Source organism: Lissotriton helveticus, chromosome 5_1, assembly GCF_964261635.1.
Source record: "Lissotriton helveticus chromosome 5_1, aLisHel1.1, whole genome shotgun sequence".
Lineage (NCBI taxonomy): Eukaryota > Metazoa > Chordata > Amphibia > Caudata > Salamandridae > Lissotriton > Lissotriton helveticus.
The window spans coordinates 1,079,405,304-1,079,430,518 of NC_136065.1; the positions used below are offsets into that span (position 1 = coordinate 1,079,405,304).

At 47.2% G+C, this 25,215-nt stretch overlaps 1 protein-coding gene across 3 annotated transcripts in view; it reads right to left on the reverse strand.

The window, feature by feature from the left end:
* Positions 1 to 25,215, reverse strand: part of LZTS2 (leucine zipper tumor suppressor 2) — an 821,117-nt gene that overhangs the window by 200,455 nt on the left and 595,447 nt on the right. The window contains exon 1 of one of the 3 annotated variants that reach the window (XM_078643644.1): positions 15,298 to 15,516. The exons of the other annotated variants lie outside the window; for them this stretch is intronic. The gene's annotated coding sequence lies outside the window, so the exon portion shown is untranslated. Of the gene's footprint in view, positions 1 to 15,297; positions 15,517 to 25,215 lie in introns of those variants that run through there. 3 annotated transcript variants of the gene reach the window in all.

The window sequence follows — 25,215 nt, forward strand, 5'->3', positions numbered from 1 at the left end:
GGGTAAAGGGGGGCACGGACCTCCAACCTGGACTCAGCCCTTCTCTGAAGGCCAGTCCAGTTCACGCCTGAGCAGGGCCCCCTCGCTCCCTGTTGTCATTTCCCCAGCTGGGTGTGTTGTGTTCCGTGACTCCCACACACAAGGCCTCTGACTGGTTCATAGACAATGAAACAATAAAACAGTGACAGACAGCACTAGCACTCCGGAAACCCTTATGCTAGAAACCTGCTGTGGTGTACATCTGCACTGAACAAACAAACGTGTGCACTACAGAGAGTGCAGAACTTTAGTGCAGCCACATTTCACTCGAGGAATAACAAAGGTTATTAAAACCACCGCACCGTCTGCTTGTTCACACTGCATAATCATTTCCCTGTTTTGTTTTCCCCCCGTTCGCGTGAGACCCGCATCCAGCCCGTTTATGTACTTTATCCTTATGCAGTTTAACTCCTCCGCTTGCACCTGCATGCAACATATGCTGCACCCAATGAAGGCACACCCTCTGCACTGCCCTCCCCACCCCCGCCCACCAGACGATGCTCCTTTGATCGAACGTAATTTGGAACAACTCTCTTCACTTCCTCTTGAATTACAGCACTTGCCCTCCCCCTTCTTATAACAACATGTCACACCCCCGCGGGCAAATCTCATCCCGGTGCTGCTTACATCTCTGCCCTGTCACTCGATCCATCCTCCCGCAGCACTCTCGTTTCTGCTGGCCAAAGTAAAGACAACACATTACATACCGCTCCCTCCACCCGTGGCCTCGGGTCCCCTTTCATACTCTCCCCCCTCCATTACTTGCTCTCTGCTTCTTTGTGACGTAAAGCCAGCCCTTCCAACCCCCCCTTACAACACCCTGATTCTCCTCCACAGTCTATGTGCACCATTTACCTTCTTGACATTCAGCCCAATTCTTCTAGATTTTGCCCCATTGCTCATTTGTAACCCTCCCCCATCCACCTCTTGACCAATTACCCATAAGCCACTCTCCACTCTCCGTCATTTCCTTATTTTCGCCATCTCATTCTCCTCCCAATCCTTTTTTTGTGTGCAGTTTTATATAGCGCGAACTTGACCTGAAGCTATTGAAACGCTTTACATGAGCACCAGTTACACGATTACACAAGGACACATTCATTTTTGGTAGGCATGGGAGATTAAGCGATTTGCCCAGAATCACCCCATATCACTCTTTCTCCCTCTCTTGTTGCACCCTTTGTTGCCCCTGTTAGTCATTTCCCCAATGGTCTTTGAGCTCCATCTTTACTGTGACAATGTTCTACCCTCGCCCTGCTCATGTACCTCTCGGTAGATCATTTTTTTGTTCTATCAATATAAATACTTACTAACTATACTTCCTATGGCCTTGTCTGAAAGCCTAACTAACACCTCCCTAGATATATCTACAATTCACTGTTTATCTCATAACTCCACTTTGCTCAGTGCCATTTACTAAAGCATGGGTGTGGTGAGGTGGGGGATGTTGCACTTAAGTGGGGCTCTTCAACAGGACTCCTTGTAAAGCCTTTAGGAGCGCAGTTTTTCAGCCAATGTACTTCTTGTCAGGGTAACTAATGCAATGGTGATCTACCCTCACAACCATAGCCAATCCAACTTCAATAAAGCCTCCAATAATTTGCCTCACTCTACCTAAGCCGCCTTCAATACGGTGGAGGGTCTGTACATGAATTGACCAACCTCTCCATGGTCTCAATTTGAGTGTAAACTCACTGTGTGTGTAACACACTTCAACAGGGAGTTAGTCCTCGGGCTAGACACATTCCATGGGGAGATGAACTAGGTGGCGTTCTTCGCCCAGTGCTTCCTAGACCGCGGTGTGGTGTCAGAGCTCTTCAATGGGGAGTGGTGATAGCTTGTCCCTTGGAGCTGATGTCGATCTTGTCTTTTATACACAGGGAGAAACAGGCTCCGAGGTCCCACTGAATTTCCATGCCTAGATTGGGTCTGTCCATCCCAGTGCTGAACACATTTTGATGGATTCAGTACTTTAAAGTCCCCTTTGCTGCTACTTTCTACATTTATCAAACGTCTTTTTACTTGCGATATTTCAATGGAGGCAGCGAGTGGGCCTGCTAAGTGTGATAGATGTACAGGACTGCCTGGGTGATGAAAAAGCCCTTGAAGAATCTCAAGTAGAAAGCCACCACTAAAAGGGATAGCTCGCTAAACACCAGGGACAAATCAGTAACAGGTGACAAATACAGAACATTGTGCTCACCACCAGTCCCAGAAATTGCCACAATTTAGTTCTAGAGTTACATTACGCAACTAACTTCCGATTCAGTAACAGCATGCCATTCCTTCCAGGCGAATTGCAGTCTGACATAATGTTTACATTCCGGCTAAGCTCCTACACTAATTTTAAGATATTATACTTTATGAAAATGGTATGTACTGCGATACATATAGCATTACTAATATGACAACAAAATATCCTAAAGCATACCACATCAATAACGTGCAATACCTGAGAAACCGAACAGCTGTTCCACCAGATAAAGGCATGCAGTCACCTACCCAGCCGGACTTTGGTCAGACTTTCCTTCGTCTCTCCGTTGCATTCTCCCTCCTACTCCTTTACCCTAACCCCTTCCCCCCCATGCTCCATTTATCTTGTCCACTATGCTCTCTAAATGTCTTCCTGTTGAGACCTAGCCATTTGACCGATGACCGGTGGAGCTACCCGATAGGTACAGAGGAGATGGGCCGTGGACTTCCCCCTCGGCCGTCACCTACCCAGCCGGACTCTGAGCAGACTCTCCTTCATATCTCCATCCTATTTCCCTCCTACCCTTTTACCCTACACCTTTTCCCTTTTTTCCCCCCACTTATCTCATCTTCTACGTTTGTCAAATGTTTTTCTAGTAACTAGTGTAACTTATGTAATTTTGTAACTTTGTGGAACCTTATGTAAAGTGCTCCGATACCTCCGGGTCTAGCCAGCGCTATATAAAACTCAAATAAATAAAAAATGCCGTAGCGAACTCTCTCCCCAATGTCATTTTACCAAGGAACGTAAAACTATGCATTCGACACTGACACACACATACACACAAAAGCTCAATCATCCACCTGATGGTCTGACACCCTAACATTTACAGGCTCAGTGTGCTCTTAAAACAGATTGAATCAACTTTTTTTGTCCACAGCTCCCTCCGTGTTTATCAGGACAAAAAAGCTACATATTTCATTATAAAATAATCTCTTTCCTTTGGAAAGAGGGATTCCAGGTCAATGTGTGGATTGGATTCCAAGAGAGAGAAGTAGTGCTTCTTGATACCACTATGAGGAGGCAAATTTTTTCTGTTGTCATGAGTACAGGGACTGTGGACCAAGGTAGAAAGGATGCCCCAACAGCGTGTGTAGTGTGAACACATGAAGCTAGGATTTAAGGTGCTACTAGAGTGGCCTCAAACTTTACAGCTGAGTCAGGGATGTTGATAGGCTAGCAATTTTCCAGCAGCCTCCCCGAAGCCAAGGATTGCTAGCGGCAAATGCATAACTTTATAGCGCTCCTTAAATCATAGAAATATGGGAAGGTGTTGTTGCAACAGATTCTCTGTGGACTGGATCAGCTCCTTGATGCACTGCATTTGACCAAAATAATCAAAGGCTAGGAGACATAATTTCACCTATTATATGCTTTAAAGAAACTCTACTTGTGTTGTAGCTGTCCGTTTAACATTAGAGAAAAACTCTACTGCCAATCACCTGTGCATCTAGGCTGCAGTGTCCATGGGAGGTGATAGGAAAACTATTAAAGAGGCAATCATAAATAGAACATGGAGCAAAAAAAAACTGGACAGCAGAGTCTGGCAGCCAGTATTGCAAACAACATAATTTGTATGGAAAGTTCATCTTCCTCGGCTCTCAGCACTCCATCATAATGTATCTAAGATCAAAGAGCTTAATGCAGAGTGTTGGGACGGGAATGTCCCCTCGACTGTGAATATCTGGTATCCTGGAGATTCGTTTTGGCTCTATCCTCACACTGATATAGTGTGTGCACAGGAGCCCAGGAATGTCCATTGAGTGAAGTCCTGCACCTGTCCGGTCACCCGGAGGGGTGCACCAAGTGTGCCCTCATTGCACTGAAAATGGACAACTGTCTCTGTCATAGGTTAAGTACATAGAGCACTAGTAACAGCATGCCGTGTTTTATGAATTCATTGTTGTGACTAGGCCTTTTCATCAAAGTGGAGGCGTACTGACCCCACTACTGTAAAGTTTCCCTTCTATGCGGGGAGAAGATGTAGCACAACTGCCAGGGTTGCCGACTTTGGAACTGGGGAACCAGGTTGGAGTCTCAGCATCGTCTGAACATCCTGTCATTCTCAGCAAAGTAATTAATCTCCCAGGGCCTAAAACAAAATTAATGAGTCCTTGTGTAATGTAATTGGTGCTCAAGTAAAGTGCTCCAAAACCTTCTGGTCCAGTTGGCGTAGTATAAAAAAAAAACTGCAGTGTATATTTTGTGTGTTTGTGGATGCAGTGTGTGTATGAGTGAGCCAGAGTAACGGAGGCTGTGGAATTCAATATGGATGCCCCTGGGCGGGCCTTAAAGACAGGGTGGAGGGGAGGTTTTTTTCTCAGACAGTGGAAGTGTATTGCCGACATTCCTGAACCTTGAGGGAAGAGACAAAGACACTGGAGTGGGAATGAAGGAGACCAGCTACTTTAGTAATTTGATTAGGCCTTTTGCTGAGAGGGACTGCTGGTTAGTCTTCCTGGAGTACTGCCATTTGGCAAATGGTGGGGCGAAGGGTGGAACTGTAATTTCTGTTGTTCAAGGTGAAAGGGACCTCTTTAGGTGAGGTCAGCCTTTTGTATCTCCTCGTATTACTCTAGTGTGAATGAAGAAAACCAGTTGCAGAACTCTCACAACTGTATGGGTCTCTGTTGTGGGTGCTCCAAACTGGAGACTTCCCTTCAGTGAGGAGCATCACTCTACACAAATGTAGTGTCTGGACAGCAGCCTGGAAAATACATTTGAAATAACAACTACTCTAGACCAAAATGAAAGTGCAGACAGTGGATCTACATCTTCTGTCTCGTTTAGCGTATGAAATCTGGAGAGACTGATCTGCAGGTTGTTCCAGTTCCATATTTTATATGACCAAGGAAGGGAGTGCATTGCAGAGTACCCAGAGGACAGTCAAGTTCCCAGAGGTAAGGGTGCATTACCTAAAGTCTTGCACTGCTGGAAGAAGGTGCTCATTTGACCTGAGGTACCTATAAGGCAACCTGCCTGCCAAGTGAGAGGAGGAGCCTGCCAACCCTGTATGCGGTGTGGCTCTCTGGGAAGAGCCAGAAGCAGGGAAGCCCTGCTGTTGGTAGCAGGAATCAGACTCTCCAAGTGGCGGTTCTGGTCGGGCACTGCAGAATAGCAACTGGCCATGCCACTGTGACCAAGAAGTGTGGCTATATCTCATCCCTTGCTGTAGTGACCAAGTGTGTGTCTGCAGCTCACCCCATCTCACTGTGACCCAGAAACTGGTGCTGACCACTTGCATCTTTACACCACAACCAGCACCCAGAAGCAGGCATGAGAGAGCAGTAACCAGATATTCCCCATTGGACTACTGCGACTACAGGTTACCTGAAATGACTGGCTGGAGAACCTCCAACCACCACCTGCACGGAAACCTCGCCAGAGGGGAGAACTGCCTAATTTAAAGGAGGAAGGGGATATTGGGGGAAAGAAATAGAGAGCAGATTGAGGTGCAGTAGCCCCAGCACCCCAGTCACTAAATTGTGCCATTGAGTTGGACAATCAGTTATTGCTCTATTAAGCGATTGTTGAGTACTGAATTTAAATATTTCCATACAACCTTCCAGAGAAGCCTATGACTGCTCGCCATCGCGATCACAGAGTTTAGTGCTGACTGGGTTACACTTGGCCCAATTTGCAGAGCCATAGTATGACAGACACGGGACAACAGGGCAAAAGACTCCATTTACTATGGTGGAGGCCTAGCACCCCTTTAGCACTGTGGCTCCCCTGAAGGAGGTCTGTAACAGACCTAGAGTTGTCCTGGATTGGAGGTGAGGGACTACAAACCTCTTGAACATACGCTGGACGCCCCTGCATGGAAGGGCTACAGGAGGAGCGTAAGAAGTCCATATGCACTTGTAACACCCCGCAAGTCTAATTTTAATGTGTTTTGAACTCTTTTGCACTTATGAGGAGCCATTTAAACCTGGTCACTTTAGTATAGAGGAAAGCAAACAAAAATCATGTATTGCTCGAGATGGAGAGTACTTAAATTGGCTGCAAAACTTTAGTAGCATTCCAGCCCATTGATGCTCAGCGTACTACATTTAAAGAGCCTTTCGCCTTCATGAAAACATTTGGTGGTTCTTCAGAGACTACTCCTACGTAGGTAGGCCGCAATTTCTGGGTGTTACAACATCTTTCTGACTCATAGATTACCTGAAATACCACTTAGGACATCGCGATATCTTTCAGAGGATCATCGTCTTTGAGATCATTAGACACTTTGCAGAACATGGTTAAGCATCTGGTTTGTACCAACAAATTCTGCATTTTACCACTACTAGGTTTGAGCTTTATCGCAATTGGCATTAATGTTTTGAATGTATGCTTTGAGCATCCCACAATTCATTGTCACAGTGCTTTGATTACATGGATGTCCTGCACTTCCACAGAAAACACCTAACAGTGAACCCCAAGCCATCAGAAGAAAATAAAAAATAAATGTGTCCTTTTTGGTTGTCTAAATATTTGGGGTTCTTAAATCCTCTCCCAAATATGGTATCTACTACTGCAAACATGGTGTCACCAACTAGAACTGACAGGTTCGAAGTGTCATTGGGACAACATGCACGTAAATATTGCTGAGATGGCCAGACAGGGAAACAACCATTACAACGCAGTCATTACAACGCACTACCTTTACAACGCACTACCTTTACAACGCAGCTGTTACAACACAACTGCCTTTACATCATATGCCATTACAACGCATGTCATTACAACGCATGCCATTTCAACGCATGCCATTTCAACGCATGCCATTACAACGCATGCCATTACAACGCATTATAGGGTAAGTAATAGGGATTTTTTAGTTTTAGGGTGGGTATGGGTTTTGTGGAACATGGGGATAGTATTTTTACCCCTACACTATCCAACACTTACCCTACTGTTGCACTCACTGGAGTGGGAATAGTAATTTTTACCCCTACACTTTCCAACACTTACCCCACTGTTGCCCCAAAAGTATTATGCGTTGTAATGGTTTGCGTTGTAATGGTGTGCGTTGTATTGGTAGTTTCTAAAAATGCATTGTAAAACCTTGCGTTGTTCTGGTAGTTGCGATGTAAAAACCGCGTTGCAAAGGCATGCGTTGTAATTGTTTGCGTTATAACGTCATATATTCGTCCAGATAATATCGGGAACATTTTGAGATGGTTGAGTCAAGAAATCCTCATAATGTGTTCCTGTTTTCACAGTCAAGTGTTGAAACTAAGCACACAGTTGCCGCAAGAAGACACCAAGACCCTGAGAATTGCCTGGGCCTAACTTGTGAAGGATTTTAAAAACGGCATGATAAGCAACTTTTAGATTTATGTAAACAAAGTCAAACTTTTTCTCGAGAGACAACAAAAGAGTACTACTGGTAAGTGCAAATTTGGTGCAGATGCTTTTTCAGAGCCCATTAGTGTCATGGTATCCCAGTGTGGAAAATTGCTTTCTTAAGCAAGGCTACATTTAAGACCCCACCTTGGTGCACTCAGAGGAAAGGGAATCACTGGAGATGCTGAAATGGGAACATATCTGGAAAAGAGGATTCCTGAAATGAATTTTGGCCACTACAATACAGCGAAAAAGCTTAAGATAGGTTTCAAAACTCAGTCATCTCCTGGCCAGTCTCAGACCCTTGTGCTGACTTTGGAAGGATGCCAGTTACTCTCCATTTGATTATGAACTTCGGATGTTTATAGACTACCAATGAACCATAAAGTTGGCGGGACTGGGGAGAAGAACATCCACTCCCATCCATTGCTCCAGGCATGGGACATCCATCAAGAGCACAGGAGGTTCAGATAGCACAAAAGGAGTAATTTTAATAAACGTTCTCTTCTATCCATACCTAAGGGTGTAGAGTAGTTCCCAGAACTCGGAGCCTGATTTTGCCTTCTGTCTGTTTAGTTTTGCTGAGCTCGGATATGATTGGAGCAGGGGCATGTTGTCGTTAATAGTGTTTTGGGTTTTTTCCTCGGCAGATGGGTCTAGGAAGCTTACTTTTTCTTTGTGCATGAGTTGCTGTGCAGTGGACTGAGCGTAACATGAGGTTGAGCTGCAAAACATGGCCCTTTGAGATCGGAACTGTCATGAGACTCTCTCGGTTTGCTTTTTCAGAAAATGTTGGATAGGAGGGACGGTCTAGCTTTCTTTTCTGAACCTTGAGCCTTTTGCAACCCTCTAAGTGCCCTTTTGTATACAACACGTGTATCCACCTCAAGTGCACCCTAATTTGAGCTATCCAACACTGGCCCCTCCAGTCTTCTCTGTGAGCACGACTGACCAACGCTGGGGCGTGTCAAAGGCGGCACACGTGCTGCGACCTGGTCTGAGTACCACTTAATCTCCATTCATTCTGGGTTTGTTGAAACAATCCTTGAATGCAAAAGATTTTGTACATATACAAATTCACTTGCTGTCAATCAAATTAAATCACGTCAGAGCTGCCGTCCATCAGTTTTGACGGCCGTTAGAAATGAGTACCCCTTCTGTTTTATCACAAATGCGTTGTCACTAATTACAATTTTTTTTATGTTCCCAGCAGAGAAGAAGAGAGGCTTGTGGCAGTTGTCCAAACACCTCGCCTGTGCCGCTGCTGACCTACTTCTTGCAGGCCTGGAGTCAGAATGCCTGGTACCCCAGTGGCACTGCCTTGATGGGAGTGCGAGCTGGCCCTACTGCGGCAGGGTCAGCTGCATACTTAACTGCTGGGGGCGGAGCAAGCAGTATGCCCAAATACTGGCAGGGGCACTGCATCAGACCACATGCACATCAGTGCACTCTTCTCGAGGCAAAGGCGGTGGCACCCTCTGCTTACGCCACAGCTTCCATGCACAAGAGACACTTTTTTTTTTTTATTCCTAGTAAAATCACTGATTATTGCCAGGCATAAAACACGCAGTTAATGTGAAAGCAGAAGAGATATCTAAAGTCACTTCATTTTTTCTTAAATGAAGTAATTGTAGGCTAATATTTTGGCCCTGCTTTTGGAAAAGCTTATGAAAATATTCGCACTAAAATCCAGGTGCATAAAAAAGGTTGAGAAGAGAATCCAGGAGGATTTGTTTTTCAAAGTTTGAGGGGGGATTTTAAGCGCCGGATCGCCACACTGGACATGAAATTGTTGAGAGTCTGTGCTAACCAGCTATGGGATTTGTTATGGCTCAGGCATGAAGCTCTTGAGAGGTCTCAATGTGTCTGAAAGATATACAAATGAGCAGGCTATAACATGAAGAATAGAAACTGCATTCATATTCATCAAAACTTATTAAAGACACATTGTATGTTTTTAAAAAAGCAGTCACGGATAATAACGACATCAAAGTGGAGAATCCAAACCTATGCCTGTTTGCATAGCGTTATGTGAAAGGCACAGGAGTGACCCCAATACATTGATAATTAGATGTACCATGCTAGGAAAAGTAGTTGCAAATACACACTTTGAAAGTTTTAAAATAAAATGTCAGTGTTTCAGCTAGATTGTGAATCCAACTGGCCTTCTTCTGGGCATGTGTAAATGCTTGTACCTTGGCACGGAGCACTAGCCAGTATTGAAGCTCCTGTACTGCACAAATGTGAACAGCTGCCCGAGCAGGGTGGATGATAAAGACACTTCCTTTATCCTTATATAAGTGTAACTCCTGACCTGCAGATAGTATATGCTGTGGTAGATGAGTTCTAGATGTTAATGTATCACTTCTAAGTGGCAGGATGTAGCATTACATACACATCTTTAGGCTTTTGCATGACTTAATCACAGTGCTTCAGTACTTGGCAGGCCAGCAGTTGTGAAGAACATATATTTAGCTCTTGTAGTTTACAGTGCAGTTAGGTTTGAAGAAACAATCGCTCTGAATTATTCAGCAACAAAATGGCTGCTATTTACAGCAACTTTAGCCCATAACCGAACCCAACAGACCTCGCCAAAAATCTCCCGATCTTATCCACAGAACCAATGCTAACCACATGGCCTTTTATCATCCCAGAAGAAACCGCTGCCACCATGAAGTCTATCCACTCAGAAGCCTCCATAGGGCCCTACCACACCTATTTCAGAAAACTGCAACCCAACGGTGGCATGCTCACACCCATTCCGAAAGCCTCCACCTTTTCTGAGACCTTCCCAGAAGCTTGGAAACACGCAACTGTACTCTTGTTTCTGAAGAAACCCTCTGCAGACCCTTCAACATTACCCAACTACAGACTGACGTCCCTGCTACCTTCCAAGGACTTAGATAAAAATCATTAACAGACACCTCACCAAATAACTAGATGACCACCAACTCCTTGACACCACTCAGTCTGGTTTCAGACCCTACCACTGCATGGAAACTGTTCAGAATTTCAGACCCTACCACTGCCATCTCAGATGGCATCCGCATGACTCTTGACAGAGGAGACAACAGCTCTCATCTTCCTTGACCTCTCCACAGCATTAGACACAGTCTCCCACACCATCCTCCTCCAACGCCTATACAACATTAGAATCCAAGGAGACACACTACAATGGATCTGCTCCTTCCTGACTGCAAGGACCCTAGTCAGCCTGGCACTGTACACATCAAAAGCCCACAGCCTCATTTGCGGTGTCCTACAAGAATCCTATGCCCTACCTTCTTCCACGCATACATGATCCCTCTAACCAGCATCATCCACTGTCACAACTTCCTTGCACACATCGATGACATGCAACTTATTCTATCCTTCACAGACAAGACGTTCAGAACCCGGATCAAGTTCAATGACTGCATGACTGAAATCGCTCACTGGATGAAGACCAGCTGGCTGAAATTGTGATCTTCAGGAAGAGAACATCACCGTAGTACTCCACCAGGAGGCGAACAGAGCTAGGACCAACACCCTCACCAAGAACCCCTGGATCATCACTGACAGCAAACTGGACATGACCACCCAAGTCAATGCTGTCACAGCCTCATGCTTCCATACCCTGGAGATCCTGAGGAAGATTTTCAAATGGCTACCATCAACATCCAGATAACCATCACGCATTCTACGGCCACCTTCCATAAGCAAGCAGGACTAAAGGAACACTTTCTATGATGGGATCAACAAATAAACTCACCAGAAGGCTGCAACCATTCAGAACTCAGCGGCCAGAATCACTCTCAACCTTCCATGCCCCATTCACATCACACCACTCTCGAATGAGACCCACTAGCACAATTCAAACTCACCCACACATTCAAGGCACTACATAACACTGGCCCAGCACACCTCAACAGTCGCATCTGCTTTCAAAAACCCACCAGACAACTTCTGTCCCCCAGCTACTACTTGCACAAATCCCACACAAAAGGAAAACCCGATCTGGTGGTAGAGCCATCTCCTACATTACTCCTAAAGTGTGGAATGACCTGCCGCTACACAAAAGCCTCCTGTCCACATCTTGAAATCTGCAAGAAGCTGAAGACATGGCTTTTTGAGTAATCCTACAAGGCCCTAGTCTTCTCTAGACACACACCTGTTCAGCACCAGGGTACCCTTCAGAGTGATAGTGCGCTCTACAAATCTGCATAACATAACAGGGTCTTACTGGTAGAGGAAATAACTATTCACACCCTTTCAAATGAAGTACCTTGAGAACTCCTTGCTGAGCTGGAATATGACAACATGTTTAGTATAATTTATGTTTACGTATAATGCCAAAAATGAAGGCTGCACTTAAGTTGGCACACTGTTATTTACAGGGTTGGTACCATATCATTGTTGGCAAGGGGAGGCGGGACTTGGGCGCTATGGTTTACTCTGTCAGGACCGCAGTATCAGTGTCAGACAAAGCAGCCAGTGTCTGTTCAAAGTAGTTTTACTTTCGTAAGAACGCATAGCAGCCGGACCAGACGTTCTAGGAGGGGTGAACATGCAGGTACAGACACAGCACATGGAAAAGGGCCCCGGGGCCCAGCCCTTGCCTCGTCCAGCAGGGCCGGTGACACCACTGTGAGCCTGCTAGGCGGGGAGGCCCTCCAGAAATGCCTGCCCCCCGAGCAGGCAGACAGCTCGCCCTGCCAGTCACACGGCCAGCCCAGCCTGTGTAAACAACGCCATACACAGCCAGACAGGCCGCGTGTTCTCTGGGCGCGACTCCGTCAGATTCCCATCCCTCCCCCATCCAAACAGTACAAAGGGCACACAGAAGGAACATCTCGCGCAGAGGGAACATTTCCGCCGTCGAGGGTCAAGTTGTCAAAAAAGTGAAGAACAGTGAAAAAAAATCATGGGGGTGGATGGGTTCTAAACGTCTGGAAGGTTAAGTCCAAGATGGAACACGGTGCCACATTGGTACATGACCTATGTGCGGTGAACGCCTGATGCAGAGCCGGGAGTCCAGCCTGCAAGGTGGCTCGGACCCCAGAAAGGCAAGCCCAGCCATTCGCTAGTGTGCCGTAAAAGAAATGAGTGCCAGGGAATTGGATCAGGGGCGTATAACGTTAATGGGGAGTACATGAGCAACAGAGATACCTCAGTAACTGCGGAAGTTAGTGCTGACAATACTGTTTTGGGACGCTCTGGAGACAGTCTCCAAAACATGGATGAAAAGCTGGGGCTCGGCGGTGATGACATTTCTGCCCCACTGTGAGAGTGAAGGAGTCTGAAGAGTCAACGTGATTTCTGGGGACGGCAGAGGGAGAAATACTCCAATGAGTGCAGTTCAACAATGACGTCCAAATAGTCTTATTTTCTCGAAATAAATGTGGATACAGCTGACTGGGTCTAGCTCCCGGAGACTGACGACTCACTCTGGAAAGTTTTCACCAACTAAGTCAATCATTCAGACCTTTCAGAGACGGAAGCTCCTCCTCTTAGCCACCCCCAACCCAGACATGTTTGAGGTGTGTCTGCACTGTTGAGACCACTGGCCAACAACAACACCCTCTGCCTCCTTCTAAAGAAGTGTATACATCGCAGGAGGAGTATGCCTGGCGTCTGTCATTCGCAGCGTTACAAAGACGCGTCTAAAGCAGCAGGCGCCACATAAAAACAATAGTTGCTTAATAGTGAACCAAACAGGCAGGCCACACAGCTTCAATGAGAGGGGCTCTATCTTCACAAGTTAACTAAGACTGCCTCTTCTTCACATCGAGCAAAAATAAGACCTGTGGCCTCTTCACATGCAGGAGCTACTACTACTTTCAGCACCGGGTCACAAACTACTTTCATGATCCGTAAACAATGCCTCTAACAAGAGCTGCTCTTCACCAGAAACGGCACCGAAATGACACCCAAATGCTGAAGAATGTTTTAAGCAAGATTCATGAGCGTACGCACTGAAAATGAAGTACAACTGTGCAAATACAAGCGCGCGAGCGCATCTATCTGCAAGCAGCGCTGGAGCGGCTTTCCATCCCTCTGAAGCCAGAGCCGGTAACACAATCTCCGCGGCTCCGTCCAAGAGTGGGGGCGGGAGAGGCAGCGAGGGGTCGGGGATAAGAGCTCAGTCAGGGGCTCCAGGGCATTTGTGAGGCACATCAGCGCAGCCATGCGCACTCGGTGCCAGGTGAGGCCTGCCCTCCTCACAGCCTCGCCATCGGAGCGTGTAATGTGCCCTCGCCCCTCTGGGGACCGGGGCACTGAAAGCAGCGCAGCAGGCACGCACCGACGTGGAGAAGAGACATCTCCGCAGCAGCTCGGGCTTACAAACGGCATCTCTCGCACCCCTTCTGCGGGGCACGTCAGGCGGAAGGCTGCAACGCAACTTCCAGGGAGATCATAAGAATGCCAAGCCAGAGAGGTCCCCGGTGACCTGTCCAGTGTGCGGCTGGAATTTGCTGCAGAGGGGTTCAATGCATATTCAAACTGGTTTAGGTCCTCTAGAAACCATTTGCAGCTGTCCAACAGGAAGGCCGGCAATGGTTTGTGTATGGGCTAATCCATCGGGGGAGCCATCACAACAAACAAAATGAGCACAAACAAACAACATGGTTTGCAGTGCAGTTGCGCTTATGAGGTCAAAGTGCCGTTTCAGCACGTTGGACTAACCACCACTTAGGGTAATTACACAGCCCTTAAATTACACCTTTCACTCAACAAAACGGGAGTAAATGACATCATCAAAGCATGAGGTTTCCAGCAGCACTAATAGGACGCATTAGTGGGATACTGCGCGTGAACACCTGGCCAGCCACTGGCTTGCATGGAGGCTCCCAAGTATGCCAGCTCTCGGTGCAGTGCTCTCTGCCAGCACTCGGTGCAGTGCTCTCTGCCAGCCCTCGGTGCAGTGCTCTCTGCCCCATGCGTCACTGGAGCACGGTGCCAGTGTCCTGCTCTTTAGGACAGGGCCTCCTCTGCTATGCAATCTGGGGTGTCTGCGCTGCTCTTAAATGTTTCCACTGTGAAGGAGTCTGGAAAGAATCGGAGGGCACATGCTCAGCCCATTTCCTACAGCACAGCCCCCTTATTAACGAGCTCGAGAGTTTTATTAAGTCGAGGTTCAATTAATTACCTCCCCTTCAGCCAGTGGATGCACCGGTGGAGAGGAGGGGGCGAGGGAGGGAGGTTAAGTGATCGCCCACTATACACAGCCCTGGGCAGCTCGTGGAGAGAAAACACAAGCCAAACCGAGGGAAAAGTGTCCTGGTCTGATTCCTGGCCTCTTCACCTGGTGAAAATAGAGTCACCGCCGGCTACTCAATGTCCCTTTTGATAATCTTAACTCCAAACACGGAGTTCTGAGGAACAGACTGAACTCGGATTTTCTTCGACGCCTTATTAAATGGAGCATCCTCCTGCGCCCGGCAGCATAGAGAGCCCCCTCCGTTCACGAAGCTCTTTTACCCGGACAAATAACCCGAGGGTGATGCGTGTCCCTCCGCCGGGGCTTTCCCTGAGCGCCTCCCGCAGCCAGCATGTGGCAGAGTCCAACTGAATCACCAGAGGGGAGGGGGGGGGGGGGGCAGAGATCCGGGCAGGGTACAGAGCACCTCACACTGCCCTCATTCATTCTCCAGGCTCCCCCCTCACTCACACGGCCACCCTGCCTCACTCACCGTCGCTGCCGTCCTCCTCCATGGCGCTTGGAGCTGCCCCGAACAGAAGCGCCTCCCGCGGGTCAGTCCTGGTCTCGCCCCCGCCGCTCTCGCGCTCTCCCCGGGCTCCTCGGCTGCGGCGCGCGGGCGCCGCTGCTGCCCCAAGTTGGTCCTGAAGTGATGGAAGTTTGAATCGACTTCTTCCCGTCCTCGCTGCCTCGGACAGCCCAGCGCCCTCCCTCTGCCAGCACTCCACGCCCCCACACATTTACACACGCGCGCGCGGCCGAAACATCGCCCCCCAGAGGCCCCGGGGGAGCAGGAGCAGACGGGACCGTTCTTAAAGCTGCAGTGCGCACAGCATCCCCGGCTCACTCGGGCTCTAGAGCTCCTGTGGGCGCCGAATCTGGAAAACATGTTTAATTCAGTCCTTTCCAGAGGAAACATTACCATTTCCTTTACGTTGAAAATATTAGTGTTAAAAATGTAGTTACACGCACCTAGGAGGTAGTTCCAAATATGTTCAGGAAAGGGGGCACACATGCTGGTCTATCAATTTTTGAGTTTTCTAGCACCAATAAATGCCATAAGCCCCCCCTCCCCCTATACGCAGAGCAAACCCTTTTTTAGCACACTTATTTGTACTAATCCCCCACTTCATAGACCATGCAAGGTTGAAAGTGTGAGAGAGAATATCCGAGCTTGTGGCCAGTGGGTTTTGTCTTGTCCCTTATATTTACGTAGTGTCTGTCTGCCCCTGGAGAGGCCTCTTGGCAGTGTAAGCTGTCCGGCAATGCACGTGTCCGCAGTCAGGGCTGTCTAAGATGCATCACTGGACAGCTTTGGCGCTCGGTGCAGAGCAGCTTCGCTGGTTTGCTTGTGTGCAGAAGAGCATGCCAGGGCTGCCATGCTCACGTTGGTGGCACCGGCCTAGTATGACAGACTGTTGATATCAACAAAATATAAGTAGACTACCCCATAGAATACGCCCCCTCCCCCACAACCTTCCACTACCGCCTACACAGAACCTGTTACCACGACCCTTCCCTCCCCCTGGTCTAACGTCATTTCCAATCCAGTGGTCTCTATCCTCCCTCCTACAACTGCACCTTCCCCCCACTGTCACCCCCCCATACACAACCCGCCTCTATCCTCTCGGACATGCCCCGGAACTCCGACAGCCTGCCTTTAATTTCTCCTCCTCACGCGGACTCTAGCCCTTCTTCTCCTCCTCTGAACGCCTCGATTGGGAACATTACTAATCCGACACCCTGTGTCCAACCTCTCCCCTCTCCTAATCCGAAGGACCTCACTGACTCTCCTCTTTCTACCCCGGATAATAGGAAACCCCCCCCCAAAATCTTCCCCCATCACCTACACTGTCCTTATTCCCCCGACCCTTACTTCCCCCTATCAAACGTCTTTTCCAATCGTGTAGACTCTCTCCCCTCTCCTACCACTGCTTTCTCCCCCTCCGATGTCGCACTCCCACATTTACAACCTGCCTCCACCTGCCAATCTCGCTGACAATTCCCAGAACCATGTCGTCCGTACCAGAAATTCCCCCCCTCCTCACGTGAACGCCAGTCCCTCCTCTCTGAATCCGAACTCCTTGAATAGGATCATTACTATACAGACTCCCCACCTACAACATCACTTCTCTCTTAATCCCATGGACCGCTTTAATCCACTCACCCCTGCTCAACCTCCCTCAATTGACCCCATTCACCCTCGACCCCTGCCTAAATTCTTAAACTCCCTCAGCTCTATAGCACAGCAATTGGAAAGAATGGAGCAGAAAATTGACTACCTTGCTGCTGAGTTCCTTCACCTACAAGACCTTCTCAACTGGGCCAAGCCACCGTGCTCCCTCCCCCCGAAATGTTGTGCTCCTACTTCACTCAATTCATTTCACGTAGCCCCACAGCGCACCCCTCGTCCCTCCAGCCCATCATCAAGCCAGGCCCTCAATCCCAACAGGGATAGCCAACCTTTTTCAGTACCGAAACCTGTTGAATTCTTCGACCCGCACCTAGCGCTGGACCAGAAGTCAGCCCCTGTCCACATCCCTGTTATTATCGGCACAAACAGAATAGCGAATACTGTCCTCTCGCCTAGACCCCCTGCTCAGTACACCCCTATCCACCTAACTCCCCCTATCATAGTGGCACCCCGTCCTCTATCTTGCATGCTCCTAAACTGCAGATCAGCAGTAGAACACGCTATGGACATTGCTGAAGCTCTTCTCGCAGAAGAAATTGACATTGCCTTCCTCACTGAATCCTGGCTCAATGCCCACTCCAAACCCATTCTTGACATTCTCACCCCTCCAGGGTACAACCTCATCAGACAAGACAGGCCGATCAAAACTGGGGGGGGGTCTAGCCATCATGCACAGAGATGGAATACAGATTACCAAACTCAAACCTGCAGTATACCGTTCGTTTGAATATCTAGGTGTCAAACTCACTACAAAGGGCACCTCACCAATCAAATTCCACACTATCTACCATCCTCCAGGAGACCGTACCCTCTTCCCAGAAGAACTAACAGACCTCATTACAAGATTCTCCTTGACAGACACCAAAGACGTGTTCTTGGGTGACCTCAATATACACTGGAACGACCCTGAAGACGCCACTGTCTTGAACCTTTCAAACCTTCTGGAAATATATAACCTCAAGCAACTCTGCAACAAACCAACCCTCATAAAAGGTGCAACTCTAGATGCGATCATAACAAACAACGATCTGATCTCCTTGAGAGAGATTTCTCCCATTGACTGGTCCGTCCACCACCTCATTCGGTTCAAGATTGACACACCTGCAAACCTCCAACCTACCCGTGTTGTCAAACCCAAAATCTTAACCAGAAACATCAAAGAAATACCTCTAGCTGAACTGGAAGCCAAGATTCTTTCCTCCATCCATCATCATGGTCGGCTGATGACCTCACATCTCACTTCTACTCTAGAATGGCAGAGGTCTTAGATCTAAGTAGCTCCTCTCAAACTCAAACAACTGAGGAGAACAAAATCAAAACCATGGTTTAACGTGGAGCTGAATGATGAACGGCGCCAACTCAGACAATCAGAAAGGTCTTGGAGACAAAACCCCTCATCCCTGAACCAAACACATCTTAGATCTGCTTGACGGTCTTACAAAAAACACATCTTCGATGAAAAGGCATCTTTTTTCCGCAGCCAACTAGATCTATCAAAAAATAGACCAAGAGAACTATTTAACATTGTTAAAAGCCAAACTAATTGCTCTCCCTCTCAAGAAATCAAAGCCACCAATGAGCGATGTGAAGAAATTGCCACCTTCTTCACAAATAAAGTCTCTAAAATGGATCAATCATTCTTACCAACTGCTAATCCCCCTTCCCCAGTGCTTGATCCAGTTGTGGGGCCTCTGGAGGTTGTTTCCTGCTGTTTGGGGAGCTGGAAAAGAAGAAGAAAATAAGATCTGCAATTTTGCACGCATCGTTCGCTTGCAGAGCGCATTGTCGACAGTGCAAGAAGATTCCCGTCGCCGCGAAAGTGCCTGTTGCCGCTGCAAGACCCGACGTGTCGCTCGCTTGCGGCGCGCATTACCCCAGTGCAGGAAGATTCCTGTCGCTGCGAACATCGTCGCAGAGCCTGTCGTTGCTGCGAGACCCGACGCACCGCTTGCCTGTGGAACGCATCCTGTCGCTGTGAACATTGTTGCAGAGTCCAGCACAAACGCATCAAGGGGCCACGACAGAAGAGGATCAACGCTGCGCCACGCATCGCTGCTGCACCGAAGATCGTCGCTGCCCGGAGATCGTCGCATCGAACCTGTGTGAGACGCTTACACCGGAGAACCTTAGAACCGGAATCCATACAAGGTATCGCATCGCCTCCCCATACAGACTGGATTCGAAGCAACCCGCCCGCTGCGTGCAGCGGGGTTGTCGCATCGCTTCCCCAAGGTCTCAGGTGTGACGTATTGCTTGTTTTCTGACGCTGCAGCTGCCGCTTGGAACTTTTGCCGCATCTACAGGTACTTTGGGCTGAAAGTTACGCAACTGTGGATTATTTTGGTGCAAACCCTTGAACTCTTTCTAAAGTCTTATTTTGGAACAGTGTATGTTGGATTTTTGTCGTTTTTGTCATTTTGGTCTTGTGTAGTCTAGATAAAAATACTTTATTTTCCTGAACTGGTATGGAGTCCATTTGTGGTGTTTTCACTGTGTTATTGTGAGTGTTGGTACAAATACTTTACACATTGCCTTTGATAAGACTGGCTGCTCATGCCAAGATACCAAGAGGGTGAGCAGGGGTTATCCAAGAGTGTATCCCCCTTACCCTGACTAGAAGCAAGGGTCTCTATTTGGACATTGGTACCTACCTCTGCCAACTAGAGATCCCCAGATCTAACAATGATTGTATATGCTTGACCTTCGAGGCTGTGTTGGTTGCAAGAGAGTGGTGTGTCAGAACATTTGTAATTGGTTGACTGACAGTGTGTACGGTTGTTTCTCAGTTGCCCTCTGTTTCTGTTCAGCACTGATCCAACTTTTGGTGGTGTGTGAGAGTGTGTTGATGCATGCAGTGTGTTGTTCTGTTGTGGTGGATGCTTTGTGTGCTAGGATATGTGTTCACAGGTCTGTTCCATGCTTCTTTGATGTGGTGTCGATGTTAAGGCATTCTGGAAGTGTTTAATGTCTTGCCAAGTAACACATTGCAACTGTGTCACATGAGTGTTGTCAAGGTGCCTATCTTTTATTCCATTGAATTCATGGTATTAGTAGAAGGGAGTTGGACTGTTCTGTTTCGAATAACGTCCAGCCAAGTGATGGCCTTTGCCTGCAGCGAACATGTATTTTTTTTTATCTGATTTTATCAGAACACAGTCATTATGCAATCTACCAAAACAACCTTAACAAACTCCACCCTGATGACTTGACTGGCAAGTTGGTTTGGTGCGTGTAAATGTTGTCACTGCATGCCAATGTAAATGTAAATGTTTTTGTACTTGTATAGCGCACAGCTACCCGCAGTGGGTTTCCCGGCACTTGTACGAATACCGCAAGGGAACCCTTCCTGGCTTTCCCTGTGAAGTGTCCACTCCTGGGCACCCCCATGGTGCAGACCAGGCATCCCTCGCGTTGTGGGGGCCGTTGTGGAGACTAAGCAAGCTATTGCCCAGAGTTGCAGCGCAGGACCTATGATCAGAATAGGCACTGAGGCGAGAGAATATCCGGTCAGGGGAATTAATGATCCCGAGACCCGCCGAGGTGGGATTCGAACCCTGGTCCCTGGCCAGAGCTCTGCATCGAGGTCTGCCTGCTCTAACCATTGAGCCACACTTCTCCACTGCCAATATCCTCCAAAAGAATGAATATCCTGCAAGACATATTTCTTTTAATCAGGGCTAATTCTTCCTCAGGATTCTGCAGGCTATTGCCTTGCCCCGCTGTTCATATCCCCTGCCACATGCAGATCACTCTCTGGTTACCCCACCCTGCTCCGTAGGTGTTCACAGAGGCTTTTGTGTTCCACTAAAAAAGCTACTGGTGGTCGAAAGAAGTAGATGGAATGTTGGTTGAGTATAGTTTCCTGTCCCACTCTTCCTGCTCCGCCTCTTCAGTGAGAAAACACACACAAGCGAGACGTCTATAGTCCCTGCATCCATAATCCCTACTCTTGCAATGTGACGTAACTTTTTGATGGAACCCAGCTCTGCCTGTTCTCTGCGCAATTAGTCCAGTTTGGTCCTGACTTGTTTATGTCTTTCCCCACTCCACTGCAATTAGGGGTTATCCCTGTCTGTACCCGTGCAGCCTTTGATTCTATTCTTCTTTCTCAGACAACCCAAGGTCCATAGCAAATATTTGGTTCGCCATTTTGGTTTCCATTAGTGCGCTTTGACCAGGTGGCTTTTGTATCCCTCATTTCACAGACCCCATTGTTTAACTTTCTCTGGGGAATGATGTGTTTGTGCTTCTGTTCCAACTAAACACCAGAAGTCTCCAAACAACTGGATGAGTATGTGTGTGGCATCAGCATTTTCACACTGTAAATAGTAGAATGCACTCATATATATGAATCCAATATTTGATTACTGCTCAACGGTGTACAAGGCATGCAACCTTGGTGTGCGCTCCATCCGGGCACGTTTGCTAAATGCGAAGAAAATGAGGCCTCGTTAGGTCTCCAAACAAGATGCACAGCCACTTGTAAAATGAGCCCAAAATTTCAACCAATGTTTCACTATTTTAATCTTTTCTTTTTATACGAAGGTTCTCTTTATTTTAATCCAAACTTGTGTTTTATGTTACATCCACGTTTCATCATCTTATTTCAAAAGTGCCTATTCAGGATTTTGCTCAGCAGCACAAAAGGGTTCATGATTCCTTATGTCACAGGTGCTTTAAAGTCTACCCAATGCATTTTGGGGTCATCCCCTTCCTCAGGGGTAACTGAAGTACAATATGTTAACGAGAATCCATCAGCAAGATCTATAAATATTAAACTTAATTAAATTGTTGTCTACTAATGCACCATTTGCTACATGCCAATTCAAACCTGCATGCAAAACTGCAAAACGATAACACTTTCCTATGCTTCTAAGTTCATAGTCCGCATCTACATCCTTTCAACAAAGATAGTCTTGTGCTACATAACCTCAACTGCTTTTAAAACTGATGGTCAATTAAAAAAATGCTTCATATTGAGATAAAGTAAAACCGTACCATCTTGCAGGTTAAAATTGGCATGTAGCAATTGGTGCATTAGTAAAAAATGTTTTTATTATGTTTGATATGTATAGATCTTGCTAATGGGATCTCTTTAACATCTTGTATTTTAGTTACCCCTGAGGAAGGGAATGATCCCGAAATGCATTGGGTAGACTTTAAAGTGGCTGTGACATAAAGAATCATGAACCCTCTTTTGTTGCTGAGAAAAAGCTCGAATAGGCCCTTTTGAAATAAGATGATGAAACGTGGATGTAACATGAAAAACAAGTTTGGATTAAAATAAAGAGAACCTTCATATAAAAAGAAAAGATTAAAAAAGTGAAAAACGGGTTGAAATTTTGGCCTCATTTATACAAGTGGCTGTGCATCTTGTTTGTAGACCTGACGGGGCCTCATTAACAGCATTTGTACCGCATGCCCCGCCAGCCAAAGGCACTACAGAAAAACAGAACAACTTTACTGTTGCATCTGCGAGACAGTCACTGGGCAACTAGGAGGAGGCACAACAGAGTCATCCAACAAAGAAGGGCTGCTCAGAGGCTGTCAGAATGAGGTTTATGGGAAGGTCAGGAGGGGTCAGGTGGAAGAGAAGACATGCTCTCTGCCCCCTCCTCTGGTGTGGTTTATTCGCCAATCGCAGCTAGCAACACTCACTCTACTTCTTGCCAATCTCACCATTTCCCCATCTCCTGTATTTGCTTTCTCCTTCTACATTTCTGTGATATGCTCAATTGTGATCACTTTCTGCTCCTTCTCTTTCTTCTACTTCAACATCCTTCTCCCACGTCTTACTACTTATTATTGTCTCACAGTCTCAGATGTCTGCATCCTCTGTACTTTCCCATTGGAGATTTATTCACAGAAGAAGTACATGACACACTACCACAAACCCCTTCTTTCTGTCATGTTGGCTGTCAATGTTACATTTAATCAAGACTTAGGGCCAGATGTACGACCATTGGAATTTGCGAGTCGAAAATTTCGACAAATTGTGAGTCACAATTTGCAAGTCGCAAAATCAATGTACAACAGTGTCTGAGGCACTGTTTGCGATTCCCAATGGGGTAGCAAATTGAATGCCTAATGAATATTAATGAGGCTGTCGCAATTTGCGACCCAATTGTAAATGGCTAGCACTGCCAGGGATGATGGCCTGCTGGGGTCAGCAGACCACCAAATATTTGCGCATCCATTGAAGTTGTCCCCTGGGGACCCCTTCTCGTTTGCGAGTGGTTTACCACCCTTCTGAGAAGGGTGGTAGACTGCAAGTGTTTTGCAACTGCAATTGTGGTTGCAAAACATTCATACATTTGTTTTTGAGTCGCTATTAGGAGGGATGCCCTTGGCACACCCCTTCCTAATAGTGAGTTGCTAACCCTATTTTGTGAGTCACTAATTGATTAGCGACTCGCAAATAAAGGTTAGTACGTTGGCCTGACCTATTTTGCGGTCGCAAAGGGGCTGAAATCCCCTTTGCGACCGCATAAAATCAGTCGTACATCTGTCCCTTAGTTACATAAACTTGGCCCTTACCAACGAGATTTTCTGGAAATTCACACAGTACCACAATTTTATACTTACTTCTTCAATGATGGAATTATATATTGAGGATGATGCCAACCAGACGCAACAATGACCCATGATGCAAAGGGAGGCATGTCCTGCTTTGGAGGTGGCAAATGTCCCAGCTGCCTAAGAGGTGACTTCTTAAATCCCTACTAATACAGACACAAAACTGGGCCCTCTAATTGCCCCAAGAAATACAAACTCCACCTCTGGATCTAATCCAAATTCTCAAAAGAATAGCAATTTTCCAATTTGACCCAATACTGAAATGCACTAGACTAGTAACTCTCCTGGTGGACCAATCTCTTAATGTTTAATGCATTTAACAACTGTTATTGACCTCTCAACACCCCTCTTCCCCATGTAACCTTCTTTTGTTATATCTCAGTGTAAATATATACAGAGTAAAACACACAAGATGATGGACGGAATGTTGCACAATGGCAAAACATTCACCCCCAGTCACAGATCTGGGTTTAATCCATCGTTCTTTTGCTCACCGAGCCACCCCAGTTCAGACATGGCCATATGCAAATCAATCTTGACCCTGTGCCTCATGGGAACAGTCCAGACCGAACTGACAAGCCATGTCTTCCCTAGACCGGAATCAAGCATATAGGACCGGTTTCTGGCTATCAGCCTTCATCAGCCAGGATAGCTTGACTCCAGTGTCTTAGTGAGCACGGGACCCACGTCTGGGCATACCCTTCCCACATAGGGTGAACAGCAAAACACACAAGATGATGGACGGAATTTTGCACAATGGCAAAACATTCACCCCCAGTCACAGATCTGGGTTTAATCCATCGTTCTTTTGCCCACCAAGCCACCCCAGTTCAGACATGGCCATATGCAAATCAGTCTTGACCCTGTGCCTCATGGGAACAGTCCAGACTGCACTGCCAAGCCATGTCTTCCCTGGACCGGAATCAAGCTTCCTAGGACCGGTTTCTGGCTATCAGCCTTCATCAGCCAGGATAGCTTGACTCCAGTGGCTTAGTGAGCACGGGACCCACGTCTGGGCATACCCTTCCCACATAGGGTGAACAGCAAAACACACAAGATGGACGGAATATTGCACAATGACAAAACATTCACCGCCAGTCACAGGTCTGGGTTTAATCCATCGTACTTTTCCTCACCAAGCCACCCCAGTTCAGACATGGTTATATGCAAATCAGTCTTGACTCTATGCCTCATGGGAACAGTCCAGACCGAACTGCCAAGCCATGTCTTCCCTGGACCGGAATCAAGCATCCTAGGACCGGTTTCTGGCTATCAGCCTTCATCAGCCAGGATAGCTTGGCTCCAGTGGCTTAGTGAGCATGGGACCCACGTCTGGGCATACCCTTCACACATAGGGTGAACAGCAAAACACACATGATGATGGACGGAATGTTGCACAATGGCAAAACATTCACCCCCAGTCACATATCTGGGGGTGAATGTTTTCCTAGGAACACTTTCTATCCTATTTAGATCGAAGTAACGCACACTCGTGAGAATGAGGAATTTGATTTATGTACTGACCAAATGGAGAAGTGAAGGGTCCCCTGGGTTGGGGTTTACCCTATCTCCCTCCACCCAGAAGTTAGAGACCTTGTCATCTTTCAGATTTCCCCCTTCTTCTTCCATCCACATAGAAAC